Raw genomic sequence first — 17,576 nt, forward strand, 5'->3', positions numbered from 1 at the left:
CCACCAGTGTGGTAATGGTTCCCACTGCAATTTCTGCCCAAGAAGAGCAACCACAGAGCACGCGGGGATGCTGTGGCCCCCTACCAAATCCACTGTCCACGATTATGGTAATGTTAAGGTAGTTAGAACAGAAAAACAAGTTCAAGATGGTGGCTAGAAGAACCACTCATTGGGTAAACAAAAGAAAAAGGCTGTGAAAGAGGAAGCCGAGGACTGGACTGAGAACCTCTGGCAGGATAAACATGCCCCAAACACCTCCCCTCCTCTGATTGGTCTTAAGTGTATGCCTCTTGGCATTCCCATCCCTGATTGGTGGTGGGTACAAGCCCAATCTTGCATAAGGCTGAACCAATCAGGCTCCAGAGAGATGAGACAGAACCTAAAAGATGGTAAGCAAGAGGGTGATCACTCACCTGGAGCCAGACATCTGGGAATGTGAAGTCAAGTGGGCCTTAGCATCACGACGAACAAAGCTAGTGGAGGTGATGGAATTCCAATTGAGCTATTTCAAATCCTGAAAGATGATGCTGTGAAAGTGCTGCACTCAATATGCCAGAAAATTTGGAAAATTCAGCAGTGGCCACAGGACTAGAAAAGGTCAGTTTCATTCCAATCCCAAAGAAAGGCAATGCCAAAGAATGCTCAAACTACCGCACAATTGCACTCATCTCACATGCTAGTAAAGTCATGCTCAAAATTCTCCAAGCCAGGCTTCAGCAATGTATGAACCGTGAACTTCCAGATGTTCAAGCAGGTTTTAGAAAAGGCAGAGGCACCAGAGATCAAATTGCCAACATCTGCTGGATCATGGAGAAAGCAAGAGAGTTCCAGAAAAACATCTATTTCTGCTTCATTGACTATGCCAAAGCCTTTGACTGTGTGGATCACAACAAACTGTGGAACATTCTGAAAGAGATGGGAATACCAGACCGCCTGACCTGCCTCTTGAGAAACCTGTATGCAGGTCAGGAAGCAACAGTTAGAAATGGATGTGGAACAACAGACTGGTTCCAAATAGGAAAAGGAGTACGTCAAGACTGCATATTGTCACCCTGCTTATTTAACTTATATGCAGAGTACATCATGAGGAACGCTGGGCTGGAAGAAGCACAAGCTGGAATCAAGATTGCTGGGAGAAATATCAATAATCTCAGATATGCAGATGACACCACCCTTATGGCAGAAAGTGAAGAGGAACTCAAAAGCCTCTTGATGAAAGTGAAAGAGGAGAGTGAAAAGGTTGGCTTGAAGCTCAACATTCAGAAAACAAAGATCATGGCATCTGGTCCCATCACTTCATGGGAAATAGATGGGGAAACAGTGGAAACAGTGTCAGACTTTATTTTTTTGGGCTCCAAAATCACTGCAGATGCTGACTGCAGCCATGAAATTAAAAGATGCTTACTCTTTGGAAGGAAGGTTATGACCAACCTGGATAGGGTATTAAAGAGCAGAGACATTACTTTGCCAACCAAGGTCTGTATAGTCAAGGCTAAGGTTTTTCCAGTGGTCATGTATGGATGTGAGAGTTGGACTGTGAAGAAAGCTGATCGCCAAAGAATTGATGCTTTTGAACTGTGGTGCTGGAGAAGACTCTTGAGAGTCCCTTGGACTGCAAGGAGATCCAACTAGTCCATTCTAAAGGAGATCAATCCTGGGTGTTCATTGGAAGGACTGATTTTGAAGCTGAAACTCCAATACTTGGCCACCTCATGCGACGAGTTGACTCACTAGAAAAGAGTCTGATGCTGGGAGGGATTGGGGGCGGGAGGAGGCGGGGACGACAGAGAATGAGATGGCTGGATGGCATCACCGACTCGATGGACATGAGTGTGAGTGAACTCCGGGAGTTGGTGATGGACAGGGAGGCCTGGCGTGCTGTGATTCATGGGGTCGCAAAGAGTCGGACACGACTGAGCAACTGAACTGAACTGAACTGAAGAGGGAGCTACTTCTATGGGGTCAGTCCCAAGGGTGCACCATCTGCTGCCTACTTGAACTGTAACTAGTCTGTCGAGACAAAAAACTTGAGGGTACACTGCTGCCTCTTTAATAAATCCTGCCTACTTGAGCTGTAATTAGTCTGTTGTTTCAAATCCTTGCTAGGCTGAGACAAGAGCAGAGAAATCCCATCTGCTCTAGTTGTAGGTTAGTCTGTCATTTCAAATCTTTGTTGAAACGAGACAAGAGCCAAGGGAGATGAGTAAACTGTACTGACAGTAATAGTGTGCTCTCTGGTATGAAAAATCCACTTTAACATTCCAACATCCCTCAATCTTGGATGCCTTTCTCTGCAGTCCACCAAGGCAGTCTACCAAGGCAGTCCTGGCATTTGCCATCATTAGTCCATATTTCAGACAATCCACCAAAAAGAACTCTTCCTCTCTGTTCCAGCTAAAACATTGTATTCAGAATTGTGCATTGCAAGCCCATCTCAGCCTCATCCAGTTTTACATTCCTTCCACCGTGATTTCATGCCCTTGAGATCCATTCCCACACAGATTGTTTTCTATCTATATAAATGGGAAAGAGCCGAGAATTCTTTCGGTAAGTATCAGTTCAGTTCAGTTCAGTCGCTCAGTCGTGACTGACTCTTTGCGACCCCATGAATCACAGCATGCCAGGCCTCCCTGTCCATCACCAGCTCCCGGAGTTCACTCAAACTCATGTTCACTGAGTCGGTGATGCCATCCAGTCATCTCATTCTCTGTCGTCCCCTTCTCCTCCCACCCCCAATCCTTCCCAGCATCAGAGTTTTTTCCAGTGAGTCAACTCTTCGTATGGGGTCACACAGCCTTAAATATTGGACATCAGGGGAAAATAGCTTATAAAGGACTTGACTAGAATAAATGATGAAATTTGTGGATCAGCTCCTATGTTAAATTTTCTGAGTTTGATCCTTGGGCTATTCTTTATGTACTTGTTCTTAGAAAATACATACAAATCTGGGCAGAAACAGCCTATTAATCCTCTGCTGCTGCTGCTGCTAAGTCGCTTCAGTTGTGTCCGATTCTGTGCGACCCCGTAGATGGCAGCCCACCAGGCTCCCCCATCCCTGGGATTCTCCAGGCAAGAACACTGGAGTGGGTTGCCATTTCCTTCTCCAATGCACAAAAGTGAAAAGTGAACGTGAAGTCACTCAGTCACATCTGACTCTTAGTGACCCCATGGACTGCAGCCTACCAGCCTCCTCTGTCCATGGGATTTTCCGGGCAAGAGTACTAAAACATGGCTAAACATAAACTGCATACTTACACTTAGAGCATTATTGTTCTTGTAGCCCTTAAAAGGATTTTGAAAAATTACATTATTCTTCTTACCTTTTTAAGTTAACATTTAAACTATCTCATCATAAACTTTCCAAGGAGAATTATCCAATACTTGTAAATAAGATAAAGATGATTCTTTGAACTTTTAAAAAAATTATTTTTAATTGAAGGATAATGAAATCTAGAAAGATGGTCCTGATGATTCTGTGAACTTTTAATATCTTGCTAAGAGTATTTTTTAACAAGTTAGTTTTAAGGCAACCTGACTCTTTCAGGGAATGGAAGTTTGACTTAGTTTTACACTTGATTAGAGTCCAGTCATTTTACAATTTTACATTTCTGTAAAATTAGAGGTTAGCTTGTATAAAAATAATTAGGTGCATTGATTTTTTTTCCGTCTGTTAGAGCAGATAACCTTAAGGGTCATGATTTTAATGCAGTATAGGAATTAGCCAGTTTTGTTTCTAATTTAATAGTCTTGTTTCAGCATTCTTCTCTTACTAACTACATAAAACCCCAGAGTCCGATATCTTTTGAAAAATGGCTGTGCCTTCCCTAGCCATCCAGCAGTTAAAACTCGGTACTTCCATTGCAGAGGGTGGGGGTTCAACCCTTGGTTGGAGAACTAAGATCCTGCATGCAAACCACACCCCGCAACATACCCCTGGAACAACAAAAAAACTGTCTCATGTTGGTCCCTTCTTTAATGGGTAACTAAAGTGTTGCTTCATCTCTTTGTATGGTAAATATGTTCTTAACATTTTGAGTTATGCTTTGACAGTTCAAATAGTCATAAAACATGTAACTGCAGTATACTGTAAAAAATTTTAAACTGCCAAATCACCCTTTTGATCTATCCAGATGAATCCAAATACCACGGTGATTTAACACCTATCATCATTCTCTAAAAAACAGAGAAATGAGCTCATTTTTAACAAGCTGAAGCTTAAATCACTGTTTTTCCTCCTTAAATTCATGCCCACAATTCTTAAAAGTCATTAATAATCCTATCATACTTCTTGGCAAAAATGTATATATATATATATAAATTATTTTTAAAATTTCCTTTGACTCTAAAGATATAAATGTTAAAATAGTCTCAGTTGATTTATCATAATTATTATGAAAGCACAATAAATCAAAATAAGAGTTATATATGAGATGTTTTGATAGTTATTGATTATAAGAAAGTATTTTATTGGAAATATAGCTCAGTGAAATTAGTGGAGATTTATACAATGTTTCTATATATTCAGAGATGAATATTACTTTTTGCTTTTTTAATTTTGCTAATCCAATATGTAAACACCTCAGTAAGCAGATGGAAATGGAAATATTATCAATATTATAGTCAGTTCAGTTCAGTCGCTCAGTCATGTCCGACTCTTTGCGACCCCATGAACCGCAACACGCCAGGCCTCCCTGTCCATCACCAACTCCCGGAGTCCACCCAAACCCATATCCATCGAGTCGATGATGCCATTCAACCATCTCATCCTCTGTCGTCCCCTTCTCCTCCCACCCTCAATCTTTCCCAGCATCAGGGTCCTTTCCAATGGGTCAGCTTTTCTCATCAGGTGGCCAAAGTATTGGAGTTTCAGCTTCAACATCAGTCCTTCCAATGAACACCCAGGACTGATCTCCTCTAGGATGCATTGGTTGGTTCTCCTTGCAGTCCAAGGGACTCTCAAGGGTCTTCTCCAACACCACAGTTAAAAAGCATCAATTCTTCGGTGCTCAGCTTTCTTTATAGTCCAACTCTCACATCCATACATGACCACTGGAAAAACCATAGCCTTAACTAGACGGACGTTTGTTAGCAAAGTAATGTCTCTGCTTTTTAATATGCTGTCTAGGTTGGTCATAACTTTCCTTCCAAGGAGTAAGCATCTTTTACTTTTTGCTGTTTTAATTTTGCTAATCCAATATGTAAGCACCTCAGTAAGTAGATGGAAATGGAAATATTATCAATATAGTACTGTCATTTAATTCTTTGAAATCCTCTGAGTTACATGCCAAAAATTACAATGTAGTTTATTCATACAAAATGACATTTAGTGATCTGTCAGCTAATAACTCCATTGCATCATCCTTCAATTTCATTGACAGCAAAGAACTGGAAACCATCTGATTTACATAAAGATTTCTAGCTGGTCACTTCCCTGGCTGACATCAAGATTTTGAATGGATCTTTTATTTCGCGCCTCGGGGCCTTTCTACCCAGAGCAATGTATCCTAGTGAGATTAGCGGTAGCAGAGTGCAGGCCTTTCTTTTACAAAGTGAGAAGGGAGAAGTGAGAACTCTGCCCTGAAGTACAGAGTTCAGAGCATGGATGCAAGTGCAGGTCTGGAAACGAATTCTGTTAAAAATCCCAAACCACTTCCAGTTTGAAAGCTGCTACTCCAGAGAACTTAGCTCACAGTTTTGTGATGCTGCCAAGCAGGATTCCCTTAGCCACCAATCCTTTCCAGGAGTTTAAATGACTTCCCAGCACAGGTGTACTGAATCCATCCCACTGTGCCACTTGTGCAGTTAGATGTAATTCCAACAAGAAACTCATAAAATGAAGAAAACACAACCTTGACATTTGTATCAGCATTTGACAACAGTTTTTTGAGGTAAGCACTTTTAAAAAGATGAAAAATATTCTCTATCATCAGACATTGATGGCAATGTTTTATTCTGACATTAAAGCACAAAGTCGCACTGACTCATCTGCCTGGAATTAAGATGCAGAAATGTCATATCACATCCCCAGGGATATGAAGAAAGGCAGTCAACCAGAGAAAGTTAGCAGAATGTTTGAAGAGTCTACTCAGAGATATCATCATTTGCCGGAAAACATCAGTTCAAACCACACACAAGGGAAAAGATATGTAGTCCCTCCTCTTCTTCTTCCAACAAGCTCTTAAGGAGCTCTTAAGGAGCTTGTATTTAAATTTCAGTGAGCGATCTTTGAAATGTAAAGGAAACAAGTTTTTATATTCTCTTGTTACTATCCACTTCCAAATCATTCACTCTACAAGCTCACATAGGGCTTCCCTTGTGGCTCAGACAGTAAAGAATCCATTTGCAATGCAGGAGACCCAGGTTCGATCCCTGGGTCAGGAAGATCCCCTGGAGAAGGGAAATAGCAACCCACTTCAGTATTTTTGCCCAGAGAATCCCAGAGGTGCCTGGTGGGCTACACAGTCCATGGGGTCACAAAGAATTGGACACAACTGAGCAACTTTCACTTACTCACTCACTCACGTGGAAGTCAGGGCTAATTTAATTAATTGGAAAAAAAGCAAATACATATAAAGCTCCCCAAACTCATCCTAAGGCATGCAATGTTAACTTGTAGATGAGTCTTTGCTAATGAGGTTTTAAGTTTTATATATATATATGCACACACACATACATACATATATATTCCAAGATTTCAGATTATTTATCTGCCCTCTGATATTACGAAGGAAGGCTATTTTAATTCAAGAAGGTGAATATGCTTCCTCGGCATGGACCAGGGGCCCCTGCCGGTCCCCATCTGTGAGGGGTCAGCAGTGAGCACACTCGCGTTTCCTTCTCCTGGGAGACACTCATCATCACACTAACCCAGCTGATTACCCTGCTGCCCACCGGTGAGCAGCAGACCTGCTGATGGCTTCCTGTACCCGGTGGCCAAGGGGGAGGTCACATCAAAACACACTACTCCCCCACCTCTGACCTAAGGAGCAAGGAAGTGTGGAGGCAAGCGTTGCACCCTTCAAGTCTGTATGAGTGGGTCCCCACGGAGACCGGGGTGGGCTGTTCTCCTAATTCTTGGCTTTCACCATCTCCAGATGGGACTTTGAAGGAAAATGATCCATTACACCCAACCTTTCATCCTCCCCACTAAGCAAATGTTTTGGCCTGGGATGCAGATGGAGGATGAAAAAAGAAAGCCATGACCGAACAGATAGCCCCAAACTTTTTCCCAAATGCTTTGGAAATTCAGGAAGTTTACGAGGTTTCTGGTGAGGAAGGTTTCTCTTTTTCTCAAATAAGTTTTTTTTCTTTTTTGGTTTTGTTTCATCTGGTGCTCTGAATCCCTCGACCACAGAACTGAGGAATGCCTTCCTCTAGTTAGTTAACGGGCTCATTTTCAGGCTTCTTCAACTTAAGAGCTTTAAGTCCTCACCTCTCAAGGATGGTCAGGATTTCCTGAGTGGCTTTAAAAAATGCAAATGCTCAGGCTCCATCCCTGCAGAGTTGGTGACAACAAGTGTGGCCTGGGGACCCTCCAGAGCACAGCAAGGACTGAACTCTAGACACCCAGGCCCTCTGAGACATCCCCTCACATGACTCCAGTGACAGTGGGGGAGGGCGCTGCTGTTCACTCCTGGGAAGAGAGGCCCACGGTCTGACGTCGTGTGTCCTGGTCCGTTTGTTTTAAGGATTTCTGCCTAGAAAATCCCATGCATGGAGGAACCTGGTAGGCTGCAGTCCGTGGGGTCGCTAAGGGTCAGACACGACTGAGCGACTTCCCTTTCACTTTTCACTTTCACACATTGGAGAAGGAAATGGCAACCCACTCCAGTGTTCTTGCCTGGAGAATCCCAGGGACGGGGGAGCCTGGTGGGCTTCCGTCTATGGGGTCACACAGAGTCGGACACGACTGAAGTGACTTAGCAGCAGCAGCAGCAGCCAACCTTAAATGCAACAACACCTTCCTCCTCCTCTTCTGGGGTGGCTCCCAGTTAGGCTATGAAAAGCTATTTTGCTCCTGAGGCTCTAACTTAAGAGATACTTTGTTTTTTGCTTTTATAAATAAGAAACATCTTGTAATTGTTTCTGATTATAAGGGCGTATGTTCATTATTAAAAACAAAATGCAGACTATATAAAGAATAAAACCATCTGAAGGAGATAAAGGCACATGTAATATGTGCACCTGAAGAAAAACCGCAGTTCACACATATTGTACAAAACGCTACTTCATGTCTGATCACAAAATTGGGATCATATGGTATAAATGGGTTTGTTACTTGGTTCTTTCACCTAATAACATTTCAGGAAGATGCTTAAGGTCAACAAATAAATACAAAACCACATATGTGTGTGTGTTTGCTCTAATGACTGCCTAATATTCCACCACACAGATGTACTGTGGTTTATTCAAAGAACCAGATTTTGATTTCACTGACTTTCTCTAATTTTCTCTTTATTTTCTATTTCCAGCTTCCCCAGACATGATTTCATTTCCCTCTAGACAATAGTTAGACTGGGGGCAAAAAACTTGATCCAATCAGGATTCGAGGTGATTTGAGGGGAACTTCAGGCTTTCCGAGGGCTGCCCTTATATCTGGGGCTTGGTACTGCAGGATCTCAGGCTAAAAACCTAAACTGTTCGTCAGGGCCCTTGTTTCCTGCCACACCCTGATGTGCGGTTTCACCTCCTCAGCTCTATTAGACTGTTCAGACTGTTTCATCAGGCAGGCTCTTAGCAACTATTTTCTGCTTACTTTCTTGGCTTCTAGACCCAGACGCATCTATGGTGTGGAAAATTCCTCGAGGACAAATGCAACCCACAATAGTACAGATCGTTGGGGCTCACTTCTCTGCAGTTCCCTTTACTTTACGATCTTGGCACCTCAGGCCCTGGCTGCCTTACTAACCGTGCGTTCACTTCTGCCTCCCAACTCGAAAACTCTCTAGGCAGCTATTCTCTGCCCAGTCTCAATCTCCTGCCCAGAAAATGAGCCTTTCCTTGAGGGTGAAGGGGACCAAGAAAGGTCAGTCCACCCCAGAATATTGTCATTATTAACTTTGGGTTCTTAGCTGTTCAATATTAATTTTCTTGGGCTGTGCAACAAATTATACATAAACTTAGAGGCTTAAAACAAAACACTATTTCACAGGTTCTTAGGGTCAGGAATCCAGAGACGGCTTAGCTGGGTCCTTTGTGTCCACTAGAGGTAGGATCGCCTCTCAAGGCGAGACCAGGGAAGGTTCCGTTCCCAGGTTCACTCAGGATTCACACTTGTGGGCTGCAGGGCTGAGGGCCATTCCCAGCCAGCTTCAGGCTACAATCCCTCTGTTTCCACCCCACGAGCTACTCCCCAGTGGCTGCCTGCTCCATCAGAGTCTACACGCTGAGAAGCTACACGCTGGGAGAGCTTGCTAGCCAGGTGGACCTTACAGTTGCACGTCATGGAATCACAGAGTGACAGGCCGGCACTTTTTTGACAACACTGGTTAGAGATCACTTAGAAGTCACACCCACACTCAAGAGAAAGGGATCACACAGAGGCATAGATTCCATCGCTGGGGACCATCTGAAAGTCCACTATCGTGGCCTGCCTGCCCTGGCCAATTTTTGATGACCAGATTCAAAAGCTTTCCCTCACCCCTCAGTTTTATTCTGTTTTTATAGTTTTATTGGTGGAAAGTTGGGTTTAATACAAGTTACTCTATCAGTGCTGCAAGCAGAAAAGTATACATGAACTTTTTTGTGGGAAGATACACAACATATAATGCACCATTTTAACCATGTTAAAATATACGATGTAGTGGTGTTTAGTTCACTGTGCAGTGTGTGCAAGCATCACCACTAACTAATTCTAGAACATCTTCATCACCGCACACAGGAACCCTACACCCACCCATCGACTCCACTCCCTTCTCCCCCAGGCCCTGGAAAACACAAGTCTGCTTTCTGCCTCTATGAATGGGCCTATTCTGAATATTTCATGTCAGCTGAATCATACAATGTGTGGCCTTTTGTGTCTGGCTTCTTTCAGCATCACTGAAACCAAGGATTACTCATGTTGTAGCATGGTGTCCAGTCTTTTCTATTTATGGCTGAAACATGTAATTGTACGGATATGCTGTGGCTAATTCATGCAGATAAATCTGGCTATAGATCTCATTATGCCTTTTACTCTGTTTTGACTCAGAAACTTTAAAAAAAATTATTTTCTTTGAGGTATAATGGTCAAGTGTTACAACTGGATGAGCTTTGATAAATGTATACATTTATGAAACTACTACCACAATCTTTATCATACAGAATGCTTTTTTCTCAATGTTCCCTTGTGCCTCCTGTAGATAAGCCCATTGGCCTACCAGGGGCCCGGGACAGACACTGATCTGCTTTCTGTTACCAGTTTTACTTTTCCCAGAATTTCATATAAATGAAACCATTCCGTGCAGCATCCAATGACTGGGGCTTCCACAGATAATATGGAAATTGGAGAGAAGTTATCAAAGAAACAATTTTCCATTACAAAATTCCCCCAGGAAATAGACTTCAATTTTCTAATTAAAAGGTCCTATTCTACGTCTAGCATGATAAATAAAAAACAAAACATAAAGCAACACATAAGAACCTCTGACGCTTAGACACAGCTGTGTGAGATTTAGCAGAACAATAAAGGGTCGATCCGAAAGATGAAGAAAACCACAGGACTCCTATAGGAGGGAGAGTAAGATGGGTGTCAAGCAATACGAGATGCTGGAATCAAAAGGATCAGGGCCTTTTAAGTGCAGAGCGTAAGTGATTCGGAACCTGGGATGCTATACAAGCCACACTATCAATCAAGTCTGAAAAGCCAGTAAACAAACTGTTAACTATGCCAGGATGCAGACATTTTATTTCTCATGTGCTGTATACTGCTTCTTAGGAAGCCCTCATGTTCCAGCCAAATGAGACAGTAAACAAAGTCCCCTCCTCAGTTGAACAGTAAGGGACCCAGAGTTGACAGAACAAAGCAGGTTTAGAGAAAAACCAGTCCAGTTTGCTGCAGGAAGATGGACAACTCCAGCGGGGGAGCTCTCCTGGGGAAAAGGAGGTCCATATGGCTTACAGAACTACTGAGAGGCGGGATGAACTCAATAATGTGATGAAGGGAGGAAACACTAGAAAGGCAATTAGATACTCCAGAAAGTAGAAGCTGTGAAGGAGACACACATGATCTAACACACTAGCTCTGCAGTGAGCAGCATCACATGGAGATAACAATGTCATTATGTTGCTGATAGTAAAGACCTTAAAAATCCACCCACAGACAAAGAGGAGCACAATTAATTTTTGTTCCAAATAGCATACAAATCGTGTAAAAGTGCTTATGACAAAGGGGTGAGGAGTGGGGAGAGGATGTGATGGAAGGGTAGGAAGGCTGTATGCTCATATTACAACGTAAGTGTTGACAGATAATGTCTAGAGCTGATGTTCTAAGAAAGAGAAATTTAACTCTACTACCTGACATTAAGAAAGGTAATTAACAGAGAAATAAATAGGTGATATAATTATATTGGGGGGAGGAACAGAATACAGGTAAGGGGGTCCCTAAATTTGCTAAGTAAATAATGATAGTAAAAAGTACTAGCAGTGTTTTAAGTGAATGGGTGTGTGTGCGTGTGCATGCTGAAAGACTTGGGCTTGGTGTGTTTGGGAAGTCAGAAAAATAAACATGGCAATATCTTTTATTGGGGCACTATTTTTATAAACATTTTTGGTAAATAGTAAAGTAAATGGTAGATTAAAAAAAAAAAAAGTATATCATCTAGAAATACACTGGCAAACACCAGAAGAGTTAGTGATGCCTGGGGATCTGAACTAGGGAGGAAAGGACTAGAATAAGGACTTCAGCTTTTCAGTACCTTCCCTCTAAATCACCTGATTTTTAAGACTATGCATATATGTTAATTTTTTATAAAATGTGAAAACACAAACATCTCAAAAGCAAGGTAATTTAAAAGATGGTACTGACTTGAGAACTACAGTCCAGATTTATGAAAAACTCAGCAGACAGTAAAAACGAGTCAGATTTTACCATAGGTTATGATATGATCTTAAGATTTTTTATCCAGGGAAAGACTTAGTACACTTTGCAGAAAACAAAGATTCCGAGGGACTGGGTGACGTGGTTTGAGACATGAGACAGGTTCCAGTAAGGATGCTGCTGCACTGGAGCCAGGAAGAGGGGAGGAGGGCCTGGGCCGGAGCAGTGAGCGCTGCGGGTGAGGAAGGCTGGCGGGGGCTGTGGGGGTGTGCTGGGGTGGGAGGAGAGGAGTCAAGGGACGCGGGTGGGCTGGCTCAGGGAGGAAGATGATGAAGGGTTTAGACTTGGTTGTAACGTACCTGAAATGAACCAAGTGGCCTTGGGAAGGTCACCGGGCCAGGTGGAAACAGGAGTGTATGGCTCCGGACGGAGGGGTCGGGCAATAACACAAATCTGCCCAGTGTCCACTGAAGCCATGATGGTGGGTTAAACAGCTCAGACAGCGCTCACAGGAGGAACCTTGGCCAGGACAGTGTCGCTAAAAACATCCGAGTCACCACGGCGCATGGAGTGGTGGTGGCGTCCCGGGGCTGGATGCCTCAGTGGACACCCGGCCACCAGGCTCGGGCACACGTCTCCTGGCTGGACCTCCTCCTTCAAGGCTCAGGTTTTACTCTTCATCTCAGAACTCCTGCCAGACACTGTGGGAGACTCCTTTCATCTTCACATTCTCTATCACAATGGTCTTGTTATGTGGCATGCAACGAGCAGTTTATTTAGTGGCCAACAGAATACACAGGCTGTGAAAAATAACCAGAAGAGCAAATGAATTTTTCACTTAATCGTTATGTAGGTAGAATTTTAGGTGGAGAAATGAGGGCAACTGCTTCTCTTGGTCAGTGTATTCACTGGGACTTATTTTCCACGTAGTGCTGGGCCATGCTGCCTTGGTTGTTGATTTCAATACAGGCAAAGTATCTCTTTACCTCTCACAGAATAACTTCAGAAGCAACTAGATATTTGGAAAAAGTGACAACAGTCTGAATGTTTAATAATCTGAACAATTTATTGATACACTCAAGGGGAAAACAAGTGGAATTAAACTGTTCAACTGCACTGCAATAGGCAAAGCTTGATAACTGTCTCCTTGGAAACCAATTACTGCTGGACTTCCTGTGGCCACAAAGACAGGGAGAACTGGGGGGACATAAAAACCAAGGAAACTTTGACAATGGGTCATAAATATCAAGCTCTCTCAGTGGAGGCATGCGTGCAGTCTCCTGCAAGCTGAGCTATACCAAATGCTTGGGCACACGGCTTCCATATGTCAAATATGCCATGAGATGGCTTACTCTCCTCCACTCTGGCCCAGCATCCATCCTCATACTGCAGACTAACAGTTTGATGAATGATACTGTCTTTGTTATTTCACAGTACCTGATCTATATGTTTTCATCTTAAATGGGTCCACAGAGATAGTGGTTTGAATCATTTTGTTGACCGGAGGTTGAATGATATGTCATTCGAGTCAACAGATACACACACACACACATAAATGGATAAGAAACAAAGGTAATCTGAAAATCCACAGCCAGCCCAATCATCTAACAAAGAAAGAACCCTTCATTTGGTTAATATTAAGTAAGCCAAACTCTGGGCTTCCTGGGTGGTGCTAGTGGTAAAGAATCTGCCTGCCAATGCAGGAGATGCAGGAAACGTGGGTTTGATCCCTGGGTCGGGAAGAACCCCTGGAGGAGGAAATGGCAACCCAGTGTTCTTGCCTGGAGAATCCCATGGACAGAGGAGCCTGGTGGACTACAGTTCATGGATCACAAAGAGTTAGACACAACTGAGCACACAAAACAAGCCAAGCTGTCCTAGACAGGAACAATCATTTTTCAAATCAACCCGTACAGAAAGAAACAAACATTTGAACTCTGTGGTTTTAACTGACCAAATAAAGTTCACAGAGGAGACAATGGGAAGTCCAGTCTTGTTGTGGAGCATTCTTTAGTGTTCATTTAGGAGTCCCTCTTGGGTTGACTGGGTTCACCAATGAATTTGGATAATATAGAATTATATGGGGTCACACAGAGTCGGACACGACTGAAGTGACTTAGTAGCAGCAGCAGCAGCAAGAGAATGCTGCAAGACTGAATTTAAGCACTTGATAATTTTGTAGTTATGAGCCACTAGTCTGTGTCATGGTCTGGAATAATGAATCATAGCTTTGTTTAGACAGTAGAACAACTTGAAACCAAAAAATTTGTTTTCAGTTCAGTTCCGTTCAGTAGCTCAGTTGTGTCCGACTCTTTGCAATCCCATGAATCACAGCACGCCAGGCCTCCCTGTCCATCACCAACTCCCGGAGTTCACTCAAACTCATGTCCATCGAGTCGGTTATGTCATCCAGCCATCTCATTCTCTGTCGTCCCCTTCTCCTCCTGCCCCCAATCCCTCCCAGCATCAGAGTCTTTTCCAGTGAGTCAGCTCTTTGCATGAGGTGGCCAAAGTATTGCAGTTTCAGCTTTAGCATCAGTCCTTTCAATGAACACCCAGGACTGATCTCCTTTAGAATGGACTGGTTGGATCTCCTTGCAGTACAAGGGACTCTCAAGAGTCTTCTCCAACACCACACTTTAAAAGCATCAATTCTTCGGCGATCAGCTTTCTTCACAGTCCAACTCTCATACCCATACATGACCACTGGAAAAACCTTAGCCTTGACAAGACGGACCTTGGTTGGCAAAGTATTGTCTCTACTTTTTAATATGCTATCTAGGTTGGTCATAACTTTCCTTCCAAGGAGTAAGCGTCTTTTAATTTCATGGCTGCAATCACCATCTGCAGTGATTTTGGAGGCCCCCAAAATAAAGTCTGACACTGTTTCCACTGTTTCCCCATCTATTTCCCATGAAGTGATGGGACCAGATGCCATGATCTTCGTTTTCTGAATGTTGAGCTTCAAGCCAACCTTTTCACTCTCCTCTTTCACTTTCATCAAGAGGCTCTTTAGTTCCTCTTCACTTTCTGCCATAAGGGTGGTGTCACCTGCTGTCTGAGGTTATTGATATTTCTCCTGGCAATCTTGATTCCAGCTTGTGCTTCTTCCAGCCCAGCGTTCCTCATGATGTACTCTGCATATAAGTTAAATAAGCAGGGTGACAATATACAACCTTGACGCACTCCTTTTCCTATTTGGAACCAGGGTGTTTTTCCACGTCCAGTTCTAACTGTTGCTTCCTGACCTGCATACAGGTTTCTCAAGAGGCAGGTCAGGTGGTCTGGGATTCCCATCTCTTTCAGAATGTTCCACAGTTTATTGTGATCCACACAGTCAAAGGCTTTGGCATAGTCAATGAAGCAGAAATAGATGCTTTTTAGAAACCCACAAATACTGAGTCTACTTCCTCATGACACCAGGAACCATTTCAAACACACATAATGATATATTTGGAAAAAATGTAATCAGGTTTAGCAGGATCATCCAACTAGGAGTTTTCTGTTAGTATCTGTGGCTATTGATTCCTTAGGTTTGGTTGTCTACTAACCTCTTAACAGATTCGGCGGCAGCAGCTCACATGGGTGCGGACACTATGGGAGAAAACTCTTAAAATCTAGAAAACATTACAATTCATTTAGTTTCCCCCTCCCCTAGGCAATCAGAAAAACAAAAACAACTGTTGTTAAAATCTGAGTACTTGAGCATGATAACCTTGGGAAACTATTCTGTAGAAGTACCTTTTGGAGAATCACTGTTGCAGCAAAAATAGAAATCAAGGCCTAGGCATCAGAGTTGTGGGGTTCAAATCTATCCTTTATTGAAGTCAACATTTGCTTAGTTTCACTTCAAAAAAGTTACGGAGTCTTTGATCTGTCATACTGACTCAAAAGTCAGCAAAATCTTCTGCCTGTATTCAGAATGGTTAAATTCAACCTTAATGGTTGAATTAAGAGAACAGTGCATTGTCTTATTCCAGAAATTCAAGGGGGCTTCCCTGGTGGCTTAGTGGTAAAGCATCCACTTGCACTGACAGTGCAGGAGACATGGGCTCGATCCCTGGTCCAGGAAGATCACACATGCCGCGGAGGAACAAAGCCTGTGCACTGCAACTCCTGAGTCTGTGCTCCAGAGCCTGCAAGCTGCAACTCCTGAAGCCCTGGTGCCCTAGAGCCCGTGCTCTGCAGCAAGAAAAGCCACCGCAATGAGAAGCCCTTGCACTGAAACAAGAGAGTCGTCCCCACTGGCTGCAATGAGAGAAAAGCCTGTGCGGCAGCAAAACCCAGCACAGTCCACGATAAACTCTTTTAGAAAATTTAGAAATCCAAGCCCTTTTGAACTACTGCCAATTTAAGTAAGTAAAAACTGCTATCATCCTCCCCCAGCCTATTTACAATATCTATAATTCAGGTAAGAAAAGACATATTGAAACTGTCAACATTTACAGGGTAGGGCAGTGGATTTTAGGTGATAGCTGGCAATGCACAGAGCAGAAGGCTTAGAAGGAGGGGGAGAATACTAAGAGGGCAGGAGAGAAGAAAAATTAACAAGGGATGCTTAATTTTAGAAAGAGCGGGAAAAAATATTAATTTTACTGAAGTATATTTGACTTACAATGTTACATTAGTTTCAGTTTACATCGCAGTGATTTGATATTTTTATATATTGCATACCACAGGGTGTTGTTATAACAATGACTCTGTTCCCTGTACTGTACATCACATCCCTGTGATTGATATACTACTAGGTTGCTGCAAAAGTAACTGTGGTTTCTGCTGTTTGATACTGGAATACATTTTAAATAAATGTATGTGGTTATGTTATACATCATTTTAATTTGCATTTCTCGCTCAATTTTTTTTGCTAATGACTTATTACTTGCTCTTTATTTCATGTTTATTTTAGACTATGGATATGATGTCAGACAAAAAGCAAATTCAAGCAATTTTCTTATTTGAGTTTAAAATGGGTCATAAAGCATCGGTGGTTCAGTGGTAGAATTCTCACCTCCCAAAATGGGTCGTAAAGCAGCAGAGACAATATACAATATCAGCACAGCGTTTGGTCCAGGAACTGCTAACGAACGTACAGTGCAGCGGTGGTTCAAGAAGTCTTGCAAAGGAGACGAGAGCCTTGAAGATGAAGAGCATAGTGGGCGGCCATCGGAAGTTGACAATGCAACTGAGAGGATCATCAAAGCTGATCCTCTTACAACTACATGAGAAGTTTCTGAAAAACTCAACATCAACCATTCTACGGTCGTTTGGCATTTGAAGCAAATTGGAAAGGTGAAAAAGCTTGATAACTGGGTGCCTCATGAGCTGAGTGCAAATCAAAGAAATCATCACTTTGAAGTGTCATCTTCTCTTATTTTACACGACAACAATGAACCATTCCTTGAGCAGATTTTGATGTGCGATGAAAAGTGGATTTTATATGACAACTGGCAATGACAAGCTCAGTAGCTGTACCTAGAAAGACGCTCCAAAGCACTGCCCAAAGTTAACCTTGCACCAAAAAAGGCTCATGGCCACTGTTTAGTGGTGTGCTGCCCGTCTG

The sequence above is a fragment of the Moschus berezovskii genome, chromosome 13, assembly GCF_049115385.1.
Source record: "Moschus berezovskii isolate FMDL1 chromosome 13, NW_MosBer_1.0, whole genome shotgun sequence".
NCBI lineage: Eukaryota > Metazoa > Chordata > Mammalia > Artiodactyla > Moschidae > Moschus > Moschus berezovskii.